Genomic DNA, 24,287 nt, shown 5'->3' on the forward strand with positions numbered 1-24,287 from the left:
GAAAGAGATGTATTTTAAGTGTTGTATTGGAAAAAAAAATATATTTTGGGAAAAAAAAAAGAACATTCACATTTAGGCAGGCTTTTTCAAGTATTATGATTGGTTAAGGCTCTGTGGGCCTAGAGTAAAAATTACAGGCATTTGCCTGCTGTTCATCAGTTCCAGATATTTTAAAAAAAATTTTTTTTAAAAAAAAACATAAACATAAAATACATCTTTTCAAAACGAAGCATTGATCGGTCATAAATTGGTACAATTACTAACAAATCTTAATTTTCAAAAAACGCAACTTAATCTTTAACTCAATTATTTCCTTAAATTCTGTCTATTTCACAATGCCATTATCTCAAAAATCTGTTACTTAAATCTTTAAATCCTAACTAAATATCATTTCATTTTTCTTTTTTTTTTTTTGCTTAGATTAATGTATTTTGAAAATATAAATCATTACAATTATTATAAGCATTTAAACAATATTTTAGCTGTTGCTCCCGATATAATCATCTTCATTGCTGTTTATCCCAACACAATTATTCTTATTTAAACTATTAATCCCAACATAATCATTTTATTTTTACTGCTAATCCCAGCACAAACATCTTTATTTTATATATTTATCCCAGCACATCATCTTCAATTTAATCATCATCTTTTACTGTTAATCCCAGCATAATCATCTTTATTTTTACTGTTAAACCCAGCATAATCATTTCATTTTTACTGTTAATCCCAGCATAATCCTCCTTGGTTTTGCTGTCATACCCAGCATAATCATTTTTGTTTTTTGCTGTTAATCCCAGCATAATCATCTTAATTTTACTGTTACTCCCAGCATAATCATTTTTATTTTTGCTGTTACTCTCAGCATAATTATCTTAATTATGCTGTTAATCCCAGTATAATCGTCTTTCTGTTGTTACCATCCATCTATACTTTATTTATTCACAATCATATTATCATTCTTTTTTATGACAATTTAACATTGAGACATAGTTCTTACTTCAAACACATCTTTATATGCATTTATAAATTCCTTTTAACATAATTTATTTCTCTTATATTCTAATTTCCATCAGTATTTCAGTTTTATATATCTACAACATATTCTTCTCATATTCCTATTCATCCATATTTATCTATAAAAATCTCCTTTTTATTATTACTATCCACCTATACATTGTTTTTCATTTTTAATCACGTTGTTTTAATCTTCTTTTTCTTTTTCCAGCCGTGTATACCTTATTTCTTCATATTCTCGCCTGCTGGCATATATTTCATTTCATTTTCAATATCTTCAAATTCTGTCCTCCATGTATCCTTTTAAATCTTTTTCTTATTTCTATTCCAAATAAAATGCATCAAGTTCCCTTCTCTTGTTCCTGCGCCAGTTCCTTCTCTTGCTCCTGCGCCAGTTTTTTAAGTTGTTATTATACCAATTATAAGACTTCCGTTATAGTTTCCCTTTCTTTTCACCGAAGTCAGGCTGCCTGCAGACAAGAAAAAAAAACCTCCTCCACAAAATCCCACGGCTATTATCTGTAGAATTTGCAATTCTCCAAAACAAAAAGCAAGTTAAAATGTTCCTTTTTAAACCAGAAGGTGTCTCTCTAGAATCCACAATTTCCATTAGTCATGCAAGTATACATTTTGTTTCAATTATATACCAGTCCAGCTTAATTACACTTCTTTTAATTTTAAAAATATCAAATCATCTTTTTTTTAAAGTCCAGTTCAAATTTTAAAACTCTGTCCAGTCTTTTAATCATGTCTCAATATTTAACTTTTTTAATTGGTTCTGTTCAAAAATCAGTTGTTTGTTGGGTCTTTGTCTCTTTAAAATTACATTTCAACTTTTCATGCCCTTTTGTTGCTCAGCCGCTGTTTTAAGGCTAGGGGTCTTATAGTTAAAAGTATTGCTCTGAACAGTGTTACAAGCCTGGGTTGGTTGTCACTCACCCAGCTTCAAAGAGCTCCATTTCAATCCACTTTCCTCCTCCACATCTCTTAGTCTGGTTGTCCCAGCTTCGTGGCAGCTGCCATGGCTGCCGCCCCCCGCCACTGACTCACAGAGAGTTCCCTCCAACCTCCGAGGAACTTGCCTGTTCCTCTTGGTCATCTGAGGTGCCTCTCTTTCTACCCTGTCCCTGCAGGACAGTTCTGGTCTGAAGACCCATCGGTGGCAGTTCGGCAGCTTTGGTTTTTGCGGCGCTCATCGGAGCCCACTAATTCCCTGACTGTCTTGCCGCGACACCAAACTGGAAGTGATCAGTTCCAATTTTGAGACAATAAATGTTGTTGTAGCTATGCTGATCTGCTTCTTGCCTACTGAAACCCACTACACAGTAATGGTGACGAAGGTGGGATGCTGCAGAGGAGAAAGCTGCTGCTAACCAAGAAACTGAAATCACTGGATGGTAGGCTGGGTAACGAGCCCTGGCAGGACTAGTCCTCATCTCTGCCTACCAGTAAGCCACACTGGAGGCATGGTGAAATCACTGGATGTCAGACCAGATAAAAAGCCCTGGTGGGACCACACTCCCTGCCCTGCCTGCCAGTAAGACACACTGGAGGCACAGATGTACCTGAGGGATCCAACCCCAGGATCCCCAGGAAGTGCAGCCCAGCTCCAACCACAGCAATACAGGCATTAACCAACACCACAGGGGCCTTCTCAAAATGGCTAAACTGGGAAGGCTCTATGAGTTCGATATTACTCACCTGGAACAGTGGAGCTCATACATTTCCCAAGTAGACAATTATCTCCGGGCTAACCAAGTCATGGATGATGGCCTGAAGGCGGCAACCCTAATATGTGTCTGTGGACAAGTCATGTTTGATATCGCTGAAAGCTTTATAGCACCGGTAAGTGTAGAAACTGTGGCCTACGCAGACTTCAAGAAAAAATTAAGGGAACATTTTGAGCCTAAACTTTCGGTCATTGCCCGGTGCTATGCATTCAAGCAACATGAACAGCGGTCCGGGGAATCTGCAGCAGAGTTTGTGGCAGTCCTTCACCAAGCTTCTCACCAATGTGAGTTCCCTGATCTGGAACACTGTCTCAGAGACAGGCTCGTTTGCAGCCTGTGTAATAGTAAATTACAGCAGCACCTATTCATCATGGAGAAACTGATTTTTCAAGACGCATTGAAGGAAGTCATGGCGGATGAAGCTGCCGGAGGGGCCATGAAGACTCTCCAGCCACGAAAAACACAAACCTGCCCCCCAGTGATCCACCATAAACCCCAAAAGGCTTGGGGGAGGTCAGTGAGAGTGAAGAAATCAATCACTTGCGGAGAGAGCCACCCAGATGGCCATGCTCCACAGACCAAGCAACTCCCCCACAGAGCTGCGCAAGCTGTGGGGGACTGCATGAAAGAGCAGAGTGCAGATTCCACACAGCAGTATGCCGTGCCTGTGGATAACAAGGGCACATTGCCAGAGTTTGCAGAGGTCGTCAGTGGATAATGAAAACTGTGACGCAGCAGCACAAGGGAAAATGGCCCCAGCACAGAACAGAGTTGAACACTGCTCGGGAAGGCATAGCATCCAATGCACAGGGGCCCAACGCCCCATAAAAAAAAAAACTCCAACTAAAACTGCAAGGGGTCCTATGCTCCATGGAGCTAGATACTGGATTGGCCTTGTCCATTATCTCTTCCACGACTTTCAACCACATTTGCAAACGTAGCTGACGGTGGGTCCTGCTCAAATTGAGCACTCAAGACAAAGCGTTTAATGAGATAAAAACTTTTTTTTGAAAAGTTTTTCAGCTTTATTTCTTATACACACAATATGAAATGTACATTTTCTTATACATAACTAATCCTACATGTTTTCCTTAAAGAAAGCATTAAAATAAGGCATTTTAATTACATTTGGACTTGCTCTTCTACCCTTTCTTCCCTCATTTCGCAACAACTCTTCTTCTTCTCCTCTTTCCCTTCTCTTCCCCCTCTCCTCTCCTCTCCTACTTTCTCCTTCCTCCTCTCCTACCTCATCCTACTTCCTCTTCCTTTCCCCCACTCATCTCTTCTTTTCCCCCTTCTCACCTTCTCTCCTACTCCTGTCCCCTACCCTTCCTTCCTCTCCTTTTCCCTTTCTTCCATTCCTCTTCCTACCCTCTCCTCCTCTCTCCTTTCTATCTTCTTTGCTGTGGAATATTCTCCTTGTTTGGTATCCGAGCAACTCCTGTATTCTAATAGTATATACTTTCTTTCAATTTCTTTTCAGATTTATTCTATCTATCAGTATTATCATAACTGTACATTTATTCTTATTATCTTCTTTCTTTCCCCCCTCCCATCCTCCTTTTTTATTTACTCTGGTGTCATCTGGGTTTCTATTTCTTTTTTATCCTCTCCCTCATTTAACTTTCTATTATCTAAATAATTTATCAATCATCTTATCTTCATATTTCTTTTCTAACCATATATAAAATCTTCCCCATGTCTTGAAATACACTGATTCCTCTTTATCTCTTATTCTTAATCTATTCATTTCTAAAATCTTTTTTATTACTTCACCTTCTGACGGAATTTTTTTCTGTCTTCCAATTTTATGCAAATACAATTCTTGCTGCTGTTATTATATGTATAGTTAAATACACATCTTCTTTACTATATCTCTCTGGGAGAATACCCAATAAAAAAACCTCTGGTATAGATTTATGTAATATTTCTTCCAACCATTTCTGTATTCTAGACCAATAATTTTTTGCTTCTAAACATGACTACCACATATGATAGTATGATCCGGGCAACGATTCCAACATTTGGCTGATTTATCCTTAAACATCTTTGCTAATCTTTCTGGTGGCATATGCCACCTATAAAACATTTTATATAGATTTTCTTTATATGTAGTTGCCATTTATAATTCCTTTACCATAGTTGTTGCCATTTCTCTAATTCTATTGCATATCCAAATTTTTTTGCCCATGTTATCATTGTCTCTTTTACCTCTTCATCTTCCAATCTAATTTGCAACAAATAATTATACAGTCTTTTAATCATTTTTTCGTCCTTTCCAATTATTATCTGATCCAATTCTGATTCCCCCAAATTGAAACCATATTATTTTTAGTCTTAATCATATCTTGAGTGTATCTGCAATCATGTATATCAATCTCAATCCCTTGTTTTTCTAAGTCTTGTTTTAATTCTCCCTTCTCTGTTAAAATGTCTTTATATCTTACAATCTTGTCCATGTTAATCATATTTGGATGTGTCAACGCTTCTATTGTTGAAAGCCACATTGGTACTTCCATATAATGTTTTTCTTTTACTCTTTCCCATACTACCAACAAACCATTCCTTACACAATGTCTCTGGAAATATCAATGGATCCGATTTGTTCCATACCATAAGAAAGCATGCCATCCTAGTTGTAAGTCATGTCCTTCCAAAGTCAATAGTCTTGTATTTCTCAATAAGATCCATTCTTTAATCCAAGTTAACATCGCCGCTTGGTGATACAATTCCCAATTTGGTAGTCCAAATCCTCTAAATTTGGAATCTTGAAGCTATTTAAGGTTAATTCTCGCTTTTTTCCCTTGCCATATATATTTCCACATTATTTTATTCAAACTTTCAAAGTGTTTTTTCTCCAACTTTATCAGAATTGTTTGAATAAAAAACAACAATCTTGGCAATACATTCATTTTGATTAATGGTATTCTCCCCATTAAAGATAATTGTAAATTTTTCCATTTTTCCAAATCTGCTTCAATTTGATTTTTTAGTTTATAATAATTATCTTCCTTCACTGTAATACATCTTGAGGTTAATTGGATACCCAAATATTTTACTTTCTTCACTATTTGAATATCTAATTTCTCCATTAATTGCTTCTTTTGTTTTTCTCTCATATTTTTAACTATAATTTTGGTTTATCTTTATTTATTTTCAATCCAGCTACTTTTCCATATTCCTCTATTTGTTCAATTAACTTTGGACCCATTTCTTTTTTTTTTGAATCTAGTTTTATTGATCCCCCCCCCATTTTCACCTGCATCTTTTATGAACAGAGTATTGGCCATATCATAAATCATACAATTTAACATATTCAGATACATTTTACTCAGTTACAATTTTTGCCAAAATTTACTTTTTCCATTTTTTGATTATGTCTTAAAATTTCTATGCTTATTTGTATAAACAACATCTTTATTCGCCCTCAAATTCTAATTTTTCTGTTTTAACTCATATTTATTCTCTTTTATTTTTTAATAACTCATTCTTTATCCTAGTGCATTTATGCATGTTCGGGGTTGCCTTTCTTCCATTTCATCTTTTTTGTTGTACAGCAATCTTTCTTCTCAATCTCTTCCATCTCTCTTCCTTCTTTCCTTTCTACTTTCTTCTTCCCTCTTCTCCTATTCCTTCTCTATGTCCCCTTCCTTTCTCCCTCTCCTCCTCTCTTTCTCCCTTTCTAACCTTCTCTCCTACTCTTATTTCCCCTCCCTTCCTTCCTCCCCTCTTTCCTTTCTTTCCATTCCTTTCTCTCCTTCTTCCTCCCTTCCATCCCTCTACTCCTCTTTCGTCTCTCTCTATTGCTGTATTTATTTTCTATTTTCCACTATGGTATCCACAGTGAATAAAATGGAAATGTTAATAAATGAAGCAAGTAAGAATAAAACAATACATGTTAAGAAATAAAATAGAAGAAAGATATTGTTAAGGGTTGGAAGGTTATATTATGGTCAAGGGTTTTTAAGTTTATTATTCCTTTGCATATAATTCAAATTCAAAGTCCATGTAGTCCTTTTTCTTTTTTCTTTTCTTCTTTCCAGATAGTGTCCAATTCAAACGTTCATTTGAGCCATTCCAATTTCAGTCTTTGTTCTCTCCACTCCTCTTGCAATCACATTCTAGTTATAAACAAAACACTCCTACAGTTCTTTCAGAAGTTTTTCACGATAATATAAATAAGCTTAGTATGATACTTTCTTTCCACCAGCAGATGTCTCTCTCCAATTCACAAATCGTCCAGCCACAAAATATCCCTTTGTATATCCACAAAAATGATTATTTCCTCTTCTCCAAATTAAATCCTTTTGTTGTTTAAAGAATACTTCTCTATCTCCTTTTTTCTTGTCTTGTTTTAATTTCATCCAAATCCAGTTTTAAGTCCCAGTGAAAGGTTCCTTTTAATGCTTTAGTTTTAGTTTTAAAGTTCCTTTTTTTCCTTCACTTAATTTCCCAAGTGCCAATTAGCCGCTAATTAGTTGTAGGGACTTCTTTCAAGCTTTTACAAGTTTTTTCTTCTTACCTGTGAGTTGGCCAATTACTCACCCGTTAACAATACTTTGTTCATTCTCCACTCCTGCTCACATCTTAATCTGGTTGCCCCATCTTGTAGCGGACATAATGGCCGCCTCCCCCACCGTTGGGTCAAAGAGCTGTCTCCGACCTTCCGAGGAGCTTGCCTGCTCCTCTTTGGTCTTTCGAGACGCCTCCCTCTCTCCCCCGTCCCTCCAAGACAGTTCCGGTCCAAAGACCCCCCCCAACAGCGGTTTGTCTGGCTGGGTTTTCACGAAGCCCATTGGAGCTTCGCTATTTCCCAGCCAGTATCGCGACGCTTCCGGTTCCCTACTTTGGACCCATTTCTATTGGTTCTTCCATAATGAATACTAAATCATCCGCAAATGCTTGTAGCTTATACTCTTCTTTTTTAATTCTCATCCCTTTTATTTCTTTGTCTTGTCTTATTTTCCTGTTTAAAATTTCTATGTCAGAATAAATAATAGTGGAGATAATGGACATCCTTGTCTAGTTTCTTTTCTTATATCTACTCTGTCATTTCACCATTTATTATTACTTTAGCCGATTGATCTTTATATATAGTCTTAACCATATTGATAAATCTGTCCCCAAAGTCCATCTTTTGTAATTGTAAAATCATAAATTGCCAATTCACATTATCAAATGCTTTCTGCGCATCTAAAAATAACAATGCTATTTGTTTCTCTGAATGTGCCTCATAATATTCCAATGTATCCAAAATAATTCTTATATTGTTTCTAATTTGACTTTTAGGCAAAAAATCATTTGGGTCTGGGTGTATAAATTCATTTAACAGCCTCTTCAATCTTTCCACCATAATTGGTGCAAATATTTTATAATCTGCATTTAATAGTGAAATTGGTCTATAATTCTTTATTTGTTGTAAATCTATTTCTTCTTTTGGTATAAGAGTTATATATGCCTCCACCCATGAGTTCGGTGCCTTGGCTTCTATTAATAAATCATTACATACTTGTAACAATATATACTTAGTACATCTTGCAACTTTTTATATACTTCTGTTGGTAGCCCATCTGGTCCTGGGGTTTTTCCATTCTTCTGCCTTTTAATTCCCTCCATCAATTCCATCATTGTTATTCTTTCTTCTAATGCTTTTTAAAATTGTTCTGGTATTTTAGGGGTCATTACTTTTTCCAAATATTGTTCTATCTTTTCTTCTGGTATCTACTGTTGTCGATATAATTTCTTTTAATATTTCTCAATTATTTTTTTCTTTTCCTCATTTCGGTAACATTTCTTTCCCTCTTGATCTAATAATTGAGTTATCAGTTTCCTTTCTTTTTCCTTCTTCATCTTGTATGCCAGCCACTTTCCTGGTTTATTTGCATTTTCAAAAAAGTTTTGCTTTGATGCTTTTGTTTTCTTTGCCAGTTCTTCATTTTCTATTAAATTCAATTTATGTCTCCCCAATTCCATTAGGTTTTTAATTTTTTTGTCGTGTGGATTTTTTTGCAATTTATTCTCTAACTTCTTATATTCCTGCTCCAACTTCTTTTGAATCTGTCCTGTTTGTTTCTTTTTCCTGCATATATCATTGCCAACTCCTTATATATGCTTTGCTAGTGTCCCATACATTTTGCAATGATGTATCTTCTTTTCTATTTTCTTTGAAGTAAAAGGTCAATTGTTTTTCCATATATTGTATAAAATCTTTCTCATTTAATAGGCTTCGATTTAATGTCCATCTCATTCTTTTTCTTTGTCCTTTCCATGTCATCATTATTGGATTGTGATCTGCCCATATATTTGCTTCTATATCAATCTTGCCTATCTTGGATATTCAGTCTGTGGACATCCACATCATATCTATTCTTGACCGTGACATATGCCTGTTTGAGTAAAATGTATAATGTTTTTCCTTTAAATTTCTTTTCCTCCAAGCATCCTGTAAACTTAATTCATCTACCATTGTATAGAAAGTTTTCTGGAGTGTCTTTCTTGGTTTTTTATTCACTTTTGTAGATTTATAATCTAACTCATTATATTTTTTTTAAAAAAACAAGTTTTATTGGTCCCCCCCCCATTTCCCCACATTTTTTTTGAACAGAGTATTGCCCGTTTCTTGTCTTATACAATTAATTAAATTCAAATATATTTTACTCAATTACAATTCTTGCCAAAATCTTTCCCCCCCTTTTTAAATCATATCTCACTATTTCTATGCTTACCTACATACACAATATCTTTATTTGCCCTGGGATGTCCAGTGGCACCGTAGGCATTGAAGACGCTCCTTTGTGAGCACCAGCCCCGCGATTGCGTAAAGCCGCTAGAACAGTGCAAATCAGCTGTCTAGCGGCTTGGAAACTTTCTCCCCAGGAAAAGGGGAGGAAGAGAGCAGACGGGTGTAGATAGAGCTCCCCAAGAGCCCCAGGAACAATTCTGGGGCTCAAAGGGTGAGAGCTCCGGATCCAAGACGTTTCTGCTTTAAGCAGAACAAGACGCCGCAACCACCCCTGCAAACAATGCTTTGAATAAAACATTGGACTTGGAAGCAGGCTGAGCAAAGCCAGGAGAGATCAGATTTGCAAGTACTAAACTTTAACTTCAAATGTGTATTACTTCCTTCTGAGTTATTAAGGGAAGAAAGTGAAAGCAAGATGGTGATTGAGTTCTAATAGGGCGTGAAAGTGAAAGTTAAAAGGAAAGTTTCGTTTAGCACTGGCAGACCCTGTCTAAAACTAGAGATCTTTGCTTTGAAAGAAAGAAGATTTAAAGGCTAAAAAGACCATAGTAGTGAACTTTAAAAATGATTGATATTATTTAAGGACTGGAAATTTTTGGACCTGGTGGATTTGTTGTTCTGGTTGCTGTATAAATTCAAATTGAAAACTAAAAATGGCTTCAAAATAAATAAAGACTGTTGCCTCTAAAAGTGCTGGGAGCTCGCCAGCTCAAACATCCAAATTGCAATCTCTCTCTGTTCCAATGGAACCACCAATATTAACACTTGAAATGTTGCAGGAAGCCCTTAAAACACAAGCCTCTGTTACAGAGAAAAAAATTACTTCTGTGTTTGAGGATAAAATTCCAGATGTCGCTGATGAGATGGCTGAAATTAAAGAGTTTATTCAAAATCAAAATCAGGAAATTAGAGAAGATATTGTCATGGCAGTCCAAGGTCTGGCAAGCCATATTGAATCATTAGGTGAAAAAGTGGAAGAAATTAAGTAGTTTAATGTGAATTTAGAAAATAAAATGGGAGAGGTTCAGAATAAGATGGAAAGAGCAGAGGCTGATGTAACAATGATACAATATAGAGACATGGAATTTGCTTTGAGAATAAGAGGTCTGAAGGAAAATAAGCAAGAGAATTTGAGAGAGATTTTTGCAGAGGCATTTGCACAGATAATGGGAGAACAAAAAGCAAATTTTGAATGGCAAATTGACAAAATTTATCGTGTCAATTCATGGGTTGCCAGACAGAAACATTTACCAAGAGACATTGTAGTCTATTTTACTACAAGGAGGATACGTAATGAAATTTTACAAGCCACTTTTAAAAACAAACTTCAAGTGGAGGGGCAGGAGGTTTTAATACTGAAAGAAATCCCCCCCAAAATGTTGAGAGCCAGAAGGGAGTATGTTTTCCTGGTGGAAGAACTCAGAAACCATCAGATACAGTACAGATGGGAGGTTCCAGCTGGACGAGTGGTGAACTATTCAGGAGAAAGATATCGTCTTAATTCAGTGTGGAAGGCAAGAGATTTTTACACCAATGTACTAAAGGCTGGATGCCCACAGTCCCCAGAAGCTAGAAGGAAGACAGAAGCAGAGGGGGCAAGAAAGGGGGAGAAGGAAGAATCGCTGGCACAGGCTCAAAGGGGAGCTTTGATTATTCAAGAAGGTTTAATGCAACTTTTGACTACTGCTCAAGCTTTGGAGGTACTTAAAAAAAATAGAAGAACCTAAGGATCAAAGACAGACCCGAGCGGCAGCCAAGCGTCAAGAAGAATTAAGAGTGCAGCAACTCCAGATGACAACTCAAGAAACTACAAAAACAGAAGCAGTGGGAGGAGCAAGGCCAAAAAGCAAAATGCATGGAGATTTCCAGCAGATGCTCCAGAAGCTTCAGGGTGCCAAGAATGGCAACTAGATTTCTGACTTGGAATGTTAATGGCTTAAATTCACCACAAAAGAGGAGAAAAATATTTCATTACCTGAAACAGTTTAAAAATGAAGTAATCTGTCTACAAGAGACTTATATTAGAATGAAAGATCAAAAATATTTAATAAACGCAAGTTAGGTACACATTTTGTTGCATCTGCTCCAGAGAAGAAGAATGGTATAGTTATATACCTAAAAAAAGACTTAATTGCTAAACTAATTGAAGCAGATGATCAAGGAAGATTCATAGCAATTGAATTTTTAATAAAAAGGGAAAAATACTTTTAATTGGAATATATGCACCGAACCAACAACAGGAAAATTTTTACTAGCTTTTACATTCCGAGTTACTACAATGGGATTATAAATCATGCATTTTATTGGATGATTGGAATGGAGTTTTGGACACTAAAATGATAAGAAGGGGCTCTTGCAAAATATCTCAACGCGTGCCAGATTGCCAAAATCATTTTTTGAAATGATGGATGATATGGAGTTGAGAGATATCTGGCGAGACAGGAACTCTGAAGAAAAAGATTTTACTTTTTTTTCTGATAGACATCAATCTTTTTCTAGGATTGATTTCATATTAATTACTAATGATCTCTTTTCTAGGGTGAAGAAGACGAAGATATATGTCCAAGAGTTTTAATGGATCATGGTCCAGTTTGGATGGAATTAGAGTATGGAAAGGGATTTAAGAGGTCTTGGAGGTTAAATGAAAATCTGTTTAGATATGAGGAAAATGTAAAAGAATGTAAAAAATTTATGAAAGAATTTTTCATTATGAATATGCATAAGGGTACATCTATGGAAATGGTTTGGGACGCAAGTAAAGCATATACGAGAGGTATTTTGATATATTTGAATAATAAACATAGACATAAACAGGAAAAAAAAGGAAGGACTTAGAAGAGGAAATCAAAAAAAAAAAAAAAGAACAAGCTTTGATATTGAACCCAGCAGACAAGAAAATAAAAGAGGCAATTAACTTACTGCAAGGGCAATTTAATATGTTAATGGCAGATCAGGTTGCAACTAACTTGCAATATGCTAAACACAATACTTTTTGCAATGCTAACAAACCAGGGAGATGGTTAGCATATCTGTTAAGGAAAAAACAAAAGTCACGGACCATAGAGAAAATAGAATATAAAGGTAAAGAGGTTTATCAGCAAAATATGATTAAAAAAGCATTTTTAGAATTTTATACGAGGTTGTATGCTAGTGATAAAATTCAAAGTACAGATATAGATAGATATTTACAGAAAGAGAATATTTCTATAATTACAAAAGAGCAAAGGGAGGGTTTAAATCAACCGATAACTTCTGAGGAAATTATGTTTGCAATTAAGCAGTTGAAAGTGGGTAAAGCCCCTGGGACGGATGGTTTGACAGCCACTTATTACAAATACTTGCAGTTAGAAATGGTGGGACCACTTAAGGAATTATTTACTAATATACAATCTGGAGGAGATGTACCCCCATCTTGGAGGACAGCTTTTATTTCTCTGATTCCAAAGGAGGATCAAGACCACACCCAGCTAAAAAATTACAGGCCCATATCACTTTTAAATACAGATTATAAGATTTTTGCTAAAATACTAGCAAATAGGTTAATGACAGTCATGCAACAAATGATTCATAATGATCAAACTGGTTTTATAAATGGTAGACAAATGAAGAGTAATGTAAGGCAAGTTGTTAACCTATTAGAGTATTTGGGGAAGAACAACCAAATCCCTGTGGTGCTAATATTTCTTGATGTGGAGAAAGCATTCGATCGACTGAATTGGCATTTCTTATTGAAAATAATAGAAAAGATGCAGTTTGGAGAATATTTTACACAATCTATTAAGGCAATATATCAGAAACAAACAGCGCAAATAATAATTAATGGTGGTTTAACAGATACATTTAATATAGAAAAAGGAACAAGACAAGGATGTCCCTTGTCTCCATTATTGTTTATTTTGACTTTGGAATTTTTGTTGAGTAAAATACTTGGGTCGGATAAAATAAAGGGAATTAAAATCAGGCAGTATGATTACAGATTACGAGCATTTGCAGATGACTTGGTTGTTACTTTAACCCAACCATTACAGTCAGTTGTAGGTTTAATGGATATAATTAATCAATATGGACAAGTATCTGGATTTAAAATAAATGCAGGGAAAATGAAGATAATAACTAAAAACATGATTACAAATCAAAAAGAAGAATTAGAAAGACTAACAGGATTTGAAATAGTAAAAAAAGTTAAGTATTTAGGTATATGACACCAAATGCGAAATTATTTAAGCATAATTATGATCCGTTGTGGCAAAAAATACACAGAGAGATGGAAAATTGGAAAAAATTACAATTATCTTTGTTGGGAAGAATAGCAGCTGTCAAGCTTCGATGCTATCTCAAAATAAATGACCTTCCAAACTGCCAATCTTTAAGGAAATTTTCTCTTTATTCGAGTACGGCAACCGGATCATGACTCTGCACGGTCAGTACTGACCTTTGCCCCCCAATCCCTCCCTTTCCGATCCCCAATTCTCTGCTTCTCATTGGCTATTTTCCAAGTCACTCTCCTGATTTCTTTTCCTGTCAGTTCACAGGAATGTTCCCCCTCCCTCTTCATCTCCAAGGAGATTGAAACTTTTCTATGTCAGCGCTGAGATGCTGACATCTGGCCCCTCTCCCTTCACTCTTCCGGTGAGGCCTGCGCAAGACAAACAACAAGTTTAGTACCTTACCCCATCCGAGGGTGTGTCCCACCCCCTCCTGGCTTATCCGAGTGATTATAATAGCTATGAGGCGGTCAGCTTGAATGTTCATGCTCTTCACCCAGGAAGCTTCTGACAAGGGATAACCCTTCCACTTAATTAAGTATTGGAGGTGTCCTCTGTGCCACCTCGAATCAAGAATTTGTTGTACTTCATAGTGAGTTTGGCCTCCAACAATCAAGGGCCCTGGGGGATCACGTGGCACCGGCCTTAAAGTTGACCCTACCACAGGCTTCAGGAGGCTACTGTGAAAAACAGGGTGTATCCTCCCTAGTAACCGGGGCAACTGCAATTGTACTGTAACCGGGTTGATTATTTTTACTATTGGAAATAGTCCTATGAATTTCGGGCCCAGCTTTCTAGTCGGGAGTCTGAGTCTTAAATACTTGGTGGCGAGGTAGACCTTCTCCCCTACTTGGAATGGCCTCTGGGGGCCTCGATGCTTATCTGCTTGTTTCTTATAAAACCGTGCAGCCTTCTTGGCGTTCTCCCAGGTTTCTTTCAGCATTGCCATCCATTCGGTCAAGCTAACTGAGGAAGGAGGCTCCCTTGGGTACTCTGGCATGGGGACGAAATCCATGCTGCTCACTATCTTAAATGGGGTTAGTCCTGTACTACTGTGGACAGCATTGTTATATGCGACCTCCGCAAATGATAAGAGGTCCGCCCAGTTCGATTGTTGGTAGTCAACATAGCACCTCAAGTACTGCTCTATCATGGCATTCAATCTCTCTGCCCCCCCATTGGTGCTCGAGTGAAACGCTGAGTGAGGCTTGGGATGATCCTATGGATCAAAGGAATTCCCTCCAGAACTTCGCGATAAACTGGACACCTCGATCGGAGATGATTCTTCTGGGTACTCTGTGCAGCCGGTAGATGTGTTTTACGAACAGTTTGGCCAATTGGCGGGCTGAGGGTAGTCCGCTGCAGGGTATGAAATGTGCCTGTTTGGAGAATAAGTCTATTACAGTCCAGATCACTGTGTTTCCGCTGTTCCTCGCCAGTTTGACTATGAAGTTCATAGCAATCTCATCCCATGGCCTTGACGGTTCAGCTACTGGTTGTAGCAGCCCCGGGGGCCTTCCTGGTCGGGTTTTCATCGTGGCACAGATGGTATAACTTTTTACATAGCTGTCTACGTCTTTTCTCATGTGGGGCCACCAGAACTGTCTCCGTGCTAAATGCAGAGTCTTTAGGAAACCAAAATGTCCCGCTGGTTTCACGTCATGACTCTTCTTGAGGACCAAGGTGCGTAAGGTCTCTGGGACATAAAGTTTCATCCCTCTCCATGCTAGGCCATCTCTCTTTGTCAGGAGATGTTGATTGTCTCGGAACCAGGGGTCCGCCAATGTTTCTGCCTTGAGTCTTTTTTTTTTTTATTGCAAAAGTTTTACAATTACATTTTCACCCCTTTCCGCCCCCTCAACCCACCCCAACCTTCCCAACCTCCCTAACCCTCCCTAACCCTCCCCTTCCCCCAGACTTCCACACAGTGTACTCATATCAAGTAAAAAAAAAAACCCTTTATATAAAACTTATATAAAACTTGAACCCCTCCCTCCCCCTTATAATTTTCTTTTTTATCTTCATTACATTAACATATTTCTATCTTAATATATCATTTTCAAATGAAAGCTATTTTATACTTCCTAGTTTGGTATTTGTTCTGAACATAATCTATCCACTTTTTCCATTCCCATTCATAAGTCTCTTGTGAACAGTCTTTTAGATATGCTGAAATCTTCGCCATCTCTGCAAAACTGGCCATCTTCAAAGTCCATTCCTCAATAGTGGGCAAAGCTTCATTCTTCCAGTATTTACCTATCAACAATCTTGCTGCTGTTATCATATACAATATCAATTTTGTTTCACCCAATGTAAAACCCTTAACTATACCCAATAAAAACAGTTGTGGAGAAAATTGAATTTTTTTCTTCAAAACATTCTGCATGACCCACCAAATTTTTATCCAAAAAGCCTTAACTTCCTACAAGTCCACCAAACATGATAATATGTAGCATCTAAACAATCACATCTCCAACATTTTGGCTGAACATTAGGATACATACACGACAATTTTTTGGGGTCTAAATGCCATCTATAAAACATTTTATAGAAATTTTCCCTCAAATTCTGTGACTGTGTAAATTTAACGTTCTGAACCCAAATTTTTTCCCATGTTTCCAGCATCACTGGTTCTTCAAAATTTTGTGCCCACTTAATCATACAATCTTTAACTAATTCAGTTTCTGAATCCCTTTCTAACAAAACATTATAAAGCCTTTTAATATGCATTGGACCTTTCTCTTTTATGTGTCTTACCAATTCTTCCTCATGCAACATAATACCAGTTTTTTGGTCCTCTTTCCATCTCAATTGTAATTGATTATATTGTAACCAAGTTAAGTTAATCCCTTCATCCAACAGTGTCTGTAATGTCTTCAACTGCCATCTCCCCGCATCTGTAAAAAGAACCTCTTTGTATAAAAACTCCCCGAGTGACATTATATTAGTATTCCACATAATATGACCAAGATCCAGCCATAGCGGTATTTTATAATCCCATTTGAATCGGTGCTTCTTCCAAACTCTCATCAAAGAATCTCTGAGTATATGGCTTTTAAATACTTTATCCACTTTGTTGTCATAAAATAAGTAAGCATGCCATCCAAATTCAAGATCAAAACTCTCAATATTCAGTATTCCAGTCTTTTTCCTTCCAAACCAATCACTTGCTAAGGTCAAAGCTGCTGCTTCATAATATAACTGTAGGTTTGGAAGTTTAAGACCTCCTCTTTCTGGAACATCCTGCATAATTTTCAATTTCACTCTCGGTTTTTTCTCGTTCCAGACAAACTTATTCACTCCAGTTTGCCAGACTTTCAGTTGTTTATCACTTTTAAGCACCGGAATCATTTGAAACAGAAAAAGAAATCTTGGCAAAATCTTAACTGCTGCTATTCTTCCAAGTAGAGACAGCTGCAGTTTTTTCCAAGTCTCCATATCTTTCTGCACCTCTCGCCACAACACCTCATAATTATTTTGAAACAATTTCATGTTTGATTCTGCAACCTGAACTCCTAGATATTTTACCTTTGGTACAATCTCAAAACCTGCCCTCCTTTCAAGCTCGTGTTTACGATCTTGTGTCATATTTTTAACAATCATCTTAGTTTTTTTTGGATTCAGTCTAAATCCTGAAACTTTACCATAGTCTTGTATAATGTCCTTCATCTGGATTATTGATTCCATTGGCTGTGTTAGGGTAACGACCAGATCATCTGCAAATGCCTTTATTCTGTAATCCTCTTGCCTTATCATTATACCTTTCAAGACATTAGAATCCCGTATTGTATTTAACAAGACTTCTAGTGTTAAAATAAATAGAAGTGGGGACAGCGGACATCCCTGTCTAGTTCCTTTTTCGATTTTAAACTCTGTTGTCAAACTTCCATTAATAATAATCTGTGCCTTTTGCTCTTGGTAAATTGCTGAGATCGCCTGTATAAATTGATCCCCAAAGTCCGGTTTGCTAGCCTTCGGCGACGACGGTGCCTTTTTAAGGACCGCCAGCCCCGCCGCCTGTAGAGCCGCTTTGCGATCGAGAAGCGGCTCGAAAACTTCAAAATCCTGAGGATTGTTGGAGGAGAGATAGCAGGGCACAGGTCGAGCCCCTGTAACCCCCCAGGGAATTGTTTCTGGGGAGGAAACAGGCGCGGCTCCCTCCCAACCTGCTGAGACTCCGGGCGGCGTGGGACAATTCTGCTTTTGCAGAACAAGCCGGCTGCAGTAAACATTTAAAGCGAAAGGAACCAACCTTAACAAGCAGCGGATATACACTTGAACCCTGAAACTTGGAATCGCAAGTATTAGCGCTTTGTTGACTTTTCAATTTAAGAAAAAATGCGAATGAGTGAAAGTGACTTGAAAAAATATGGCGCTCAGCATTAGAGTTAACGAGCCAGCGAGTGTGGATTGGTGAAGTCATCTTGCTTTGTTACAAAGTTACCAAGTTGCTACAAAGTTGCTTCGCTTGTAATAAGAGAAACAAGAGAAAAATTCTTCTTTATTAATATTTGACTTTGCTTTACTCCAGTTCTTATTTGATTAAATCTGGGGGACTTTTTTAGAAGTCTCTGTGGAGGTGGGAAAGGAAAAGGGACTTCCCTCTTCAGAAAAACTAGTTTACGTGGCAGGATGGCCTCAAAGAAGCAGGAAGGGAAGGCAGCAGGGGGGGGGATCCCCCACACACAAACGTGAAACGCAGCTTCCCCCTGCTCAACAGTTACAGACTCAGAAAAAAGATTTTGATGTTGGAGATTTAAAAGAATTTATTTCTAAAGTTTTGGATGATAAATTTCAAAAATCCCAACAGGAAATAGATGATAAACTTCAAAAGTCTCAACAGGAAATTATGCAGGAAATTAATGAAATTAAAGATATGGTGAAACAGAATCATAGCAAGGTGACTAAAAAAATATCAGATGTGGCGTCTGGCCTTGCAGAATTTATTATTAAAGTTGACTCTAAAGCGGAAGAATTTAAATCAGAAGTCAATGTTAAGATGAAGGACAATGACTTTAAATATTTCTGATGTTGATGATAAAATGCAGAGAGTTGAAAATGAAATTGTTATGATGCAATTCAGAGCAATGGAATTTGCCATAAGGCTTCGAGGAATCAGAGAAGATGATAGACAGGATTTGAGACAGACCTGTGCTGAGGCTCTGGCAGTGATTTTAAAAATTAATCCTGATGTGGTTTTTTACAAAATAGATAAAATTTACAGAGTGAATTCTTGGGTGGCCAGACAAAGACAACTGCCTAGAGATGTGGTCATATATTTTACGGACAGAGCAATAAGAAATGATATCCTGCAAAAATCTTTTCATACTTCTGTGCAAGTGGGGGGCTCACAAATTGGAGTTTACAAAGAACTACCACCTAAAATGTTGAAAGCCAGAAAAGATTTTGGCTTTCTTGTTAAAGAATTGCAAAATCAACAGATACCATTTCGGTGGGATGCCCCAACTGGCATAATTTTGAAATACAAGGGAGAAAGACATTGTTTGAACACTGTGGAGAAGGCGGAGCATTTTTACACTACTATTTTCAAAGAAAGAACACCATCTCCACGTACATCTACAGTTCTGGAGATTAAGGAGAGTGATAAGAAGCAACTTCAACAAGAATTGCAAGAACAGTCCAAGCAGGAGCCAGAGGAAACGCAGGGTGCTGAAGGAGGTTTTCTCTATGAGCCTTTGTTGGAATCTTCTCCAATCTTGGACCTGGTTCGGATGGCTGAAGTCAAGGATCAGCGTATAACCCGAGCAAAATCTAAGCAACTTAAAGAAAAGCAACAACAGGAAAGACAAGATAAAAAGGGAGCTAAGAGTACTACACAAGAGACTGGAGCCATGGGGGGAGCAAGACCAAAGATTTCGGAAGACATTCGGTTATTCTGCTCTTTGCTCCAGAAAGATAAAGATGACGATTAAGTGTTTATCTTGGAATGTGAATGGGTTGAATTTAGCACAGAAAAGGAAGAAATTATTTGCATATTTGAGACAATTTAATAACGATATAATTTGTTTACAAGAAACGCATATCACAACTCAAGATCAAAAATATTTGATAAATTCTAAATTAGGAACACATTTTATATCTTCAACTTCGCAAAAAAAGAATGGTGTGGTTATTTATGTAAATAAAAAATTAACAGCTAAAGTTATAGAAGCAGATGAAGATGGTAGATTTATAGCAATTGAATTGCTTACAGTAAATGGCCAAATTCTTCTGATTGGAATTTATGCTCCCAATCAACAACAGGACCACTTCTATAAAATGTTACATACTAAAATACTGCAATGGAACTATAGATCTATTTTAATTATGGGAGACTGGAATGGAGTAATTGATTCTAAACTAGATAAAAAGAGCTTGGCGAAGTCTAGGATCAGATTACCACAGACTTTTTTTGACATGAAAGACGATTTGGAACTAAAAGATATTTGGAGAATACATAATCCGAAAGAATTGGACTATACTTTTTTTTCCGACAGACACAGATCCTTCTCTAGGATTGACTTTATTTTGTTGTCAGATGATTTACTTGTCAAGACAAAAAGAACAAAGATTTTTCCAAGAACCTTGACCGACCATAGCCCAGTATGGATAGAAATTGAGATAGGCAAGACTGAGAGACGCTCGTGGAGATTAAATGAGAACTTGTTCAGATATGAAAAAAATATAATAGAATTTAAAAAGCATTTGAAAGAATTTTTTGAAATAAATTTGAATAAAGGTACCCCAATTGAAATTGTGTGGGATGCAAGCAAAGCTTATATGAGAGGGGTGCTTATTTATATGAATTCTAAACATAGACTGATTCGACAAAAGAAAAGATCTGAATTGGAAGCAGAAATAAAGAATAAAGAACAGTTACTTATTAAAAACCCAACAGATGAAAGAATATGTAGTGTTATAAAACTTTTGAAAGACCAATTTCAAATGCTTATGGTGGAACAAGTTGCAACAAACTTACAATATGCGAAGCATAACACATTTTGTAATGCCAATAAACCGGGCAGATGGTTGGCCTACACATTAAGGAAAAAACAGAGTATACGGACTATTACGGACCAGTATTGATATTGGAGGGAAAGAAATTTTTCAACAAAAATTACTTAAAGAAGCTTTTGTGGACTATTACACTAAATTATATGCTAAAGAGGATGTGCAGAATGGACTTATAGAAAAATACTTAGATAATAAAAGAGTTACAAAAATTACTGATCAACAAAAGGAAAGAATCAATCATCCTATAACAGAGGAGGAGATAATAGTAGCAATTAAACAATTAAAAACAGCCAAAGCTCCTGGAACGGATGGTTTGACTGCAGTGTATTATAAAACTTTGCAAGCAGAAATGGTGGAACAACTCAGAGATCTATTTTGTAATATTCAACAAGAGGGTAAAATACCCCCATCATGGACAACAGCGTATATTTCTTTGATACCAAAAGAGCAAGCAGGTCCTAAAAAACCGGAGAATTATAGACCAATATCTCTTCTGAATACTGATTATAAAATTTATGCAAAAGTACTAGCCAACAGGTTGATGCCAGTAATCCAAAAGGTGATTCATGATGATCAAGCGGGATTTATCGAGGGTAGATACATGAAGGACAATGTAAGGCAAGTAATAGATTTATTGGAATATCTTGAGAAGAATAAACAGATCCCTGCAGTGCTGGTCTTCTTGGATGCAGAGAAGGCCTTTGATAGAGTGGACTGGAATTTTCTACTAAAGACCTTGAGTCTTGTCGTTAGATCACTTGCTGGTTTCCCCTGCTGGTCTCGATGCTGCCGTCTGGTGGTTGCTTGTCCCACTCCTTGGGCAAAGGGGATGATGGCATTCACTACCTGCTCACGTTCACTGTTATATTGAGGCATTCGGGACAGGGCATCGGCCAGAAAGTTCTTCCCACCTGGGATGTGCTTCAGCTCGAAGTTGAAACAATTGAAGTATTGGACCCACCGGACTTGCCTGGGCGATAAATTCCATGTGGTCTTGAGGGCCTCCAGGTTTTTATGGTCAGTCCAAACCTCGAATGGTGTCTGGCGTCCTTCTAGCAGGTGTTGCCAGGTTAACAGCGCCCATCTCACCGTGAACGCTTCTTTTTCCCACGCCGCCCATCGTCTCTTTATGTCGGTGAGTTTGTGGGATGTGTAGGCACAAGGTTTATTTATTTGTTTATTTGTTTCCATTTCTATACCGCCCTTCTCCAAATAGGACTCAGGGCGGTGAACAGCCAAAGTAAAAAACAGAGCATACAAAATTTAAAAAACAGTATTAAAATAATTAAATATTTTGGCCATAAATTAAAACAACCCAATTTAAAATCAATTTAAAATTTAACTCAAGCCAGCCCAGCTAGTTGAAATAAATAGGTTTTCAGGGCCCGACGAAAAATCCGGAGGTCTGTTATTGTACGTAACTCTGGGGGGAGGTTGTTCCAGAGGGTGGGCGCCGTCACAGAGAAGGCTCTCCCCCTGGGGGTCGCCAACCGACATTGTCTGGCGGACGGCACCCTGAGGAGGCCCACTCTGTGCGAGCGTACTGGCCGGTGGGAGGCTATTGGTGGCAGAAGGCGGTCTCGTAAGTACCCCGACCCTAAGCCATGGAGCGCTTTAAAGGTAGTCACCAACACCTTGAAGCGCACCCAGAAGACCACCGGGAGCCAGTGCAGCTCGCGCAGGAGAGGTGTCACATGGGAGCGCCTCGTCGCCCCCATAATCCCCCGCGCGGCCACGTTCTGGACCAGCTGGAGCCTCCGGGTGCACCCCAGGGGGAGCCCCATGTAGAGAGCGTTGCAGTAGTCCAGGCGGGAAGTGACTAGTGCCTGAGTGACTGTGCGTAGAGAGTCCCGATCTAGAAAGGGGCGCAACTGGCGTATCAGGCGAACCTGATAAAAAGCCCCCCTGGCCACGGCCGCCACATGATCTTCTAAAGACAGCCGTGCGTCCAGGAGGACACCCAAGTTACGAGCCCTCTCCGTGGGGGCGAGTGATTCACCCCTAATAGCCAGCGATGGCGTCAGCTGGCTTTATTGGGACGCTGGAAGCCACAGCCACTCGGTCTTGGAGGGGTTGAGTCGGAGCCTGTTTCTCCCCATCCAGGCACTGGGACATCACTTCAAGGGCATCGTTGGGGTGGCCTGGGATGGAGATGTACAGCTGGGTGTCATCAGCGTACTGATGGAACTCAACCCCGAAGCCACGGATGATCTCACCCAGCGGCTTTACATAAATGTTGAACAGAAGGGGCGAGAGGACCGACCCTTGTGGCACCCCACAAGCAAGGTGCCTCGGGGTCGACCGCTGCCCCCGTCAACACAGATTGCGACCGGTCAGAGAGGTAGGAGGAGAACCACCGCAGAACGGTGCCCCCCACCCCCCACCCCGCCAACCGGTGCAACGTGATACCATGGTCGATGGTATCAAAAGCCGCTGAGAGGTCTAACAGGACCAGGATAGAGGAGCAACCCCTATCCCGAGCCCTCCAGAGATCATCCACCAACGCGACCAATGCCGTTTCCGTGCTGTGTCCAGGCCGGAAGCCGGACTGGAGCGGGTCTAGATAGACAGCTTCATCCAGGTACCGGAGAAGCTGTTGCGCTACCACACTCTCAACAACCTTCGCAACGAAGCGAAGGTTGGAGACTGGACGAAAGTTAGCTAAAACAGCCGGATCCAGAGGGGGCTTCTTGAGGAGGGGCCTCACAACCGCTTCTTTCAAAGCAGTCAGCAGGACCCCCTCACTCAAAGAAGCATTAACAATCTTCTGGAGCCAGCCTCGTGTCACCTCCCGGGAAGCCAGTACCAACCAGGAGGGTCACAGGTCCAATAAACATGTGGTCGCGTTCAGCTGTCCCAGGACCCTGTCCATGTCCTCGGGAGCCACAGGATCGAACTCCCCCCAGATAACACTCTCAAGACCTGTCTCAGTCATCCCGTCCGGATATACCCAGCCCTTCCCGAATCTGAGCGATTTTGTCATACAGATACTGCACAAAGTCCTCAGCTCGGCCCTGCAAGGGGTCATCCCGCACCTCCAGATAGAGGAGGGAGCGGGTCACCCTAAACAGGGCGTCCGGGCGATTATCTGATGACGCGATAAGAGCGGCAAAATAGCTAGATTTCGCCGCTTTTATCGCCACTAGGTAGGTCTTAATATGAGACCTCACCAGTGTTCGGTCGGATTCGGAGCGGCTGGTCCTCCAACTACTCTCCAGGCGTCTTTTCCAGCGCTTCATCTCCCTAAGCTCCTCGGAGAACCAAGGAGCTAGGTGAGTTCAGTGCCAGGTCAGAGGCCGCAAAGGCACGACACGGTCCAAGGCCCTGGCAGCCGCACTATCCCAGGTGGCCACCAGGTCCTCAGCCGAGTCATGAGCCAGAGTCTCAGGAAATGGCCCAAGCTCCATCTGGAACCTATCAGGGTCCATCAGGCGCCTGGGGCGGAACCACCTGGTCGGTCCCGCCTCCCTGCGGCGGGGTGCAGTGGTTAGAAAGTCCAGTTGAAGGAGCGAGTGGTCA

Source organism: Pantherophis guttatus, chromosome 5 (assembly GCF_059756535.1).
Source record: "Pantherophis guttatus breed Tessera chromosome 5, ASM5975653v1, whole genome shotgun sequence".
Taxonomy (NCBI): Eukaryota; Metazoa; Chordata; class Lepidosauria; order Squamata; family Colubridae; genus Pantherophis; species Pantherophis guttatus.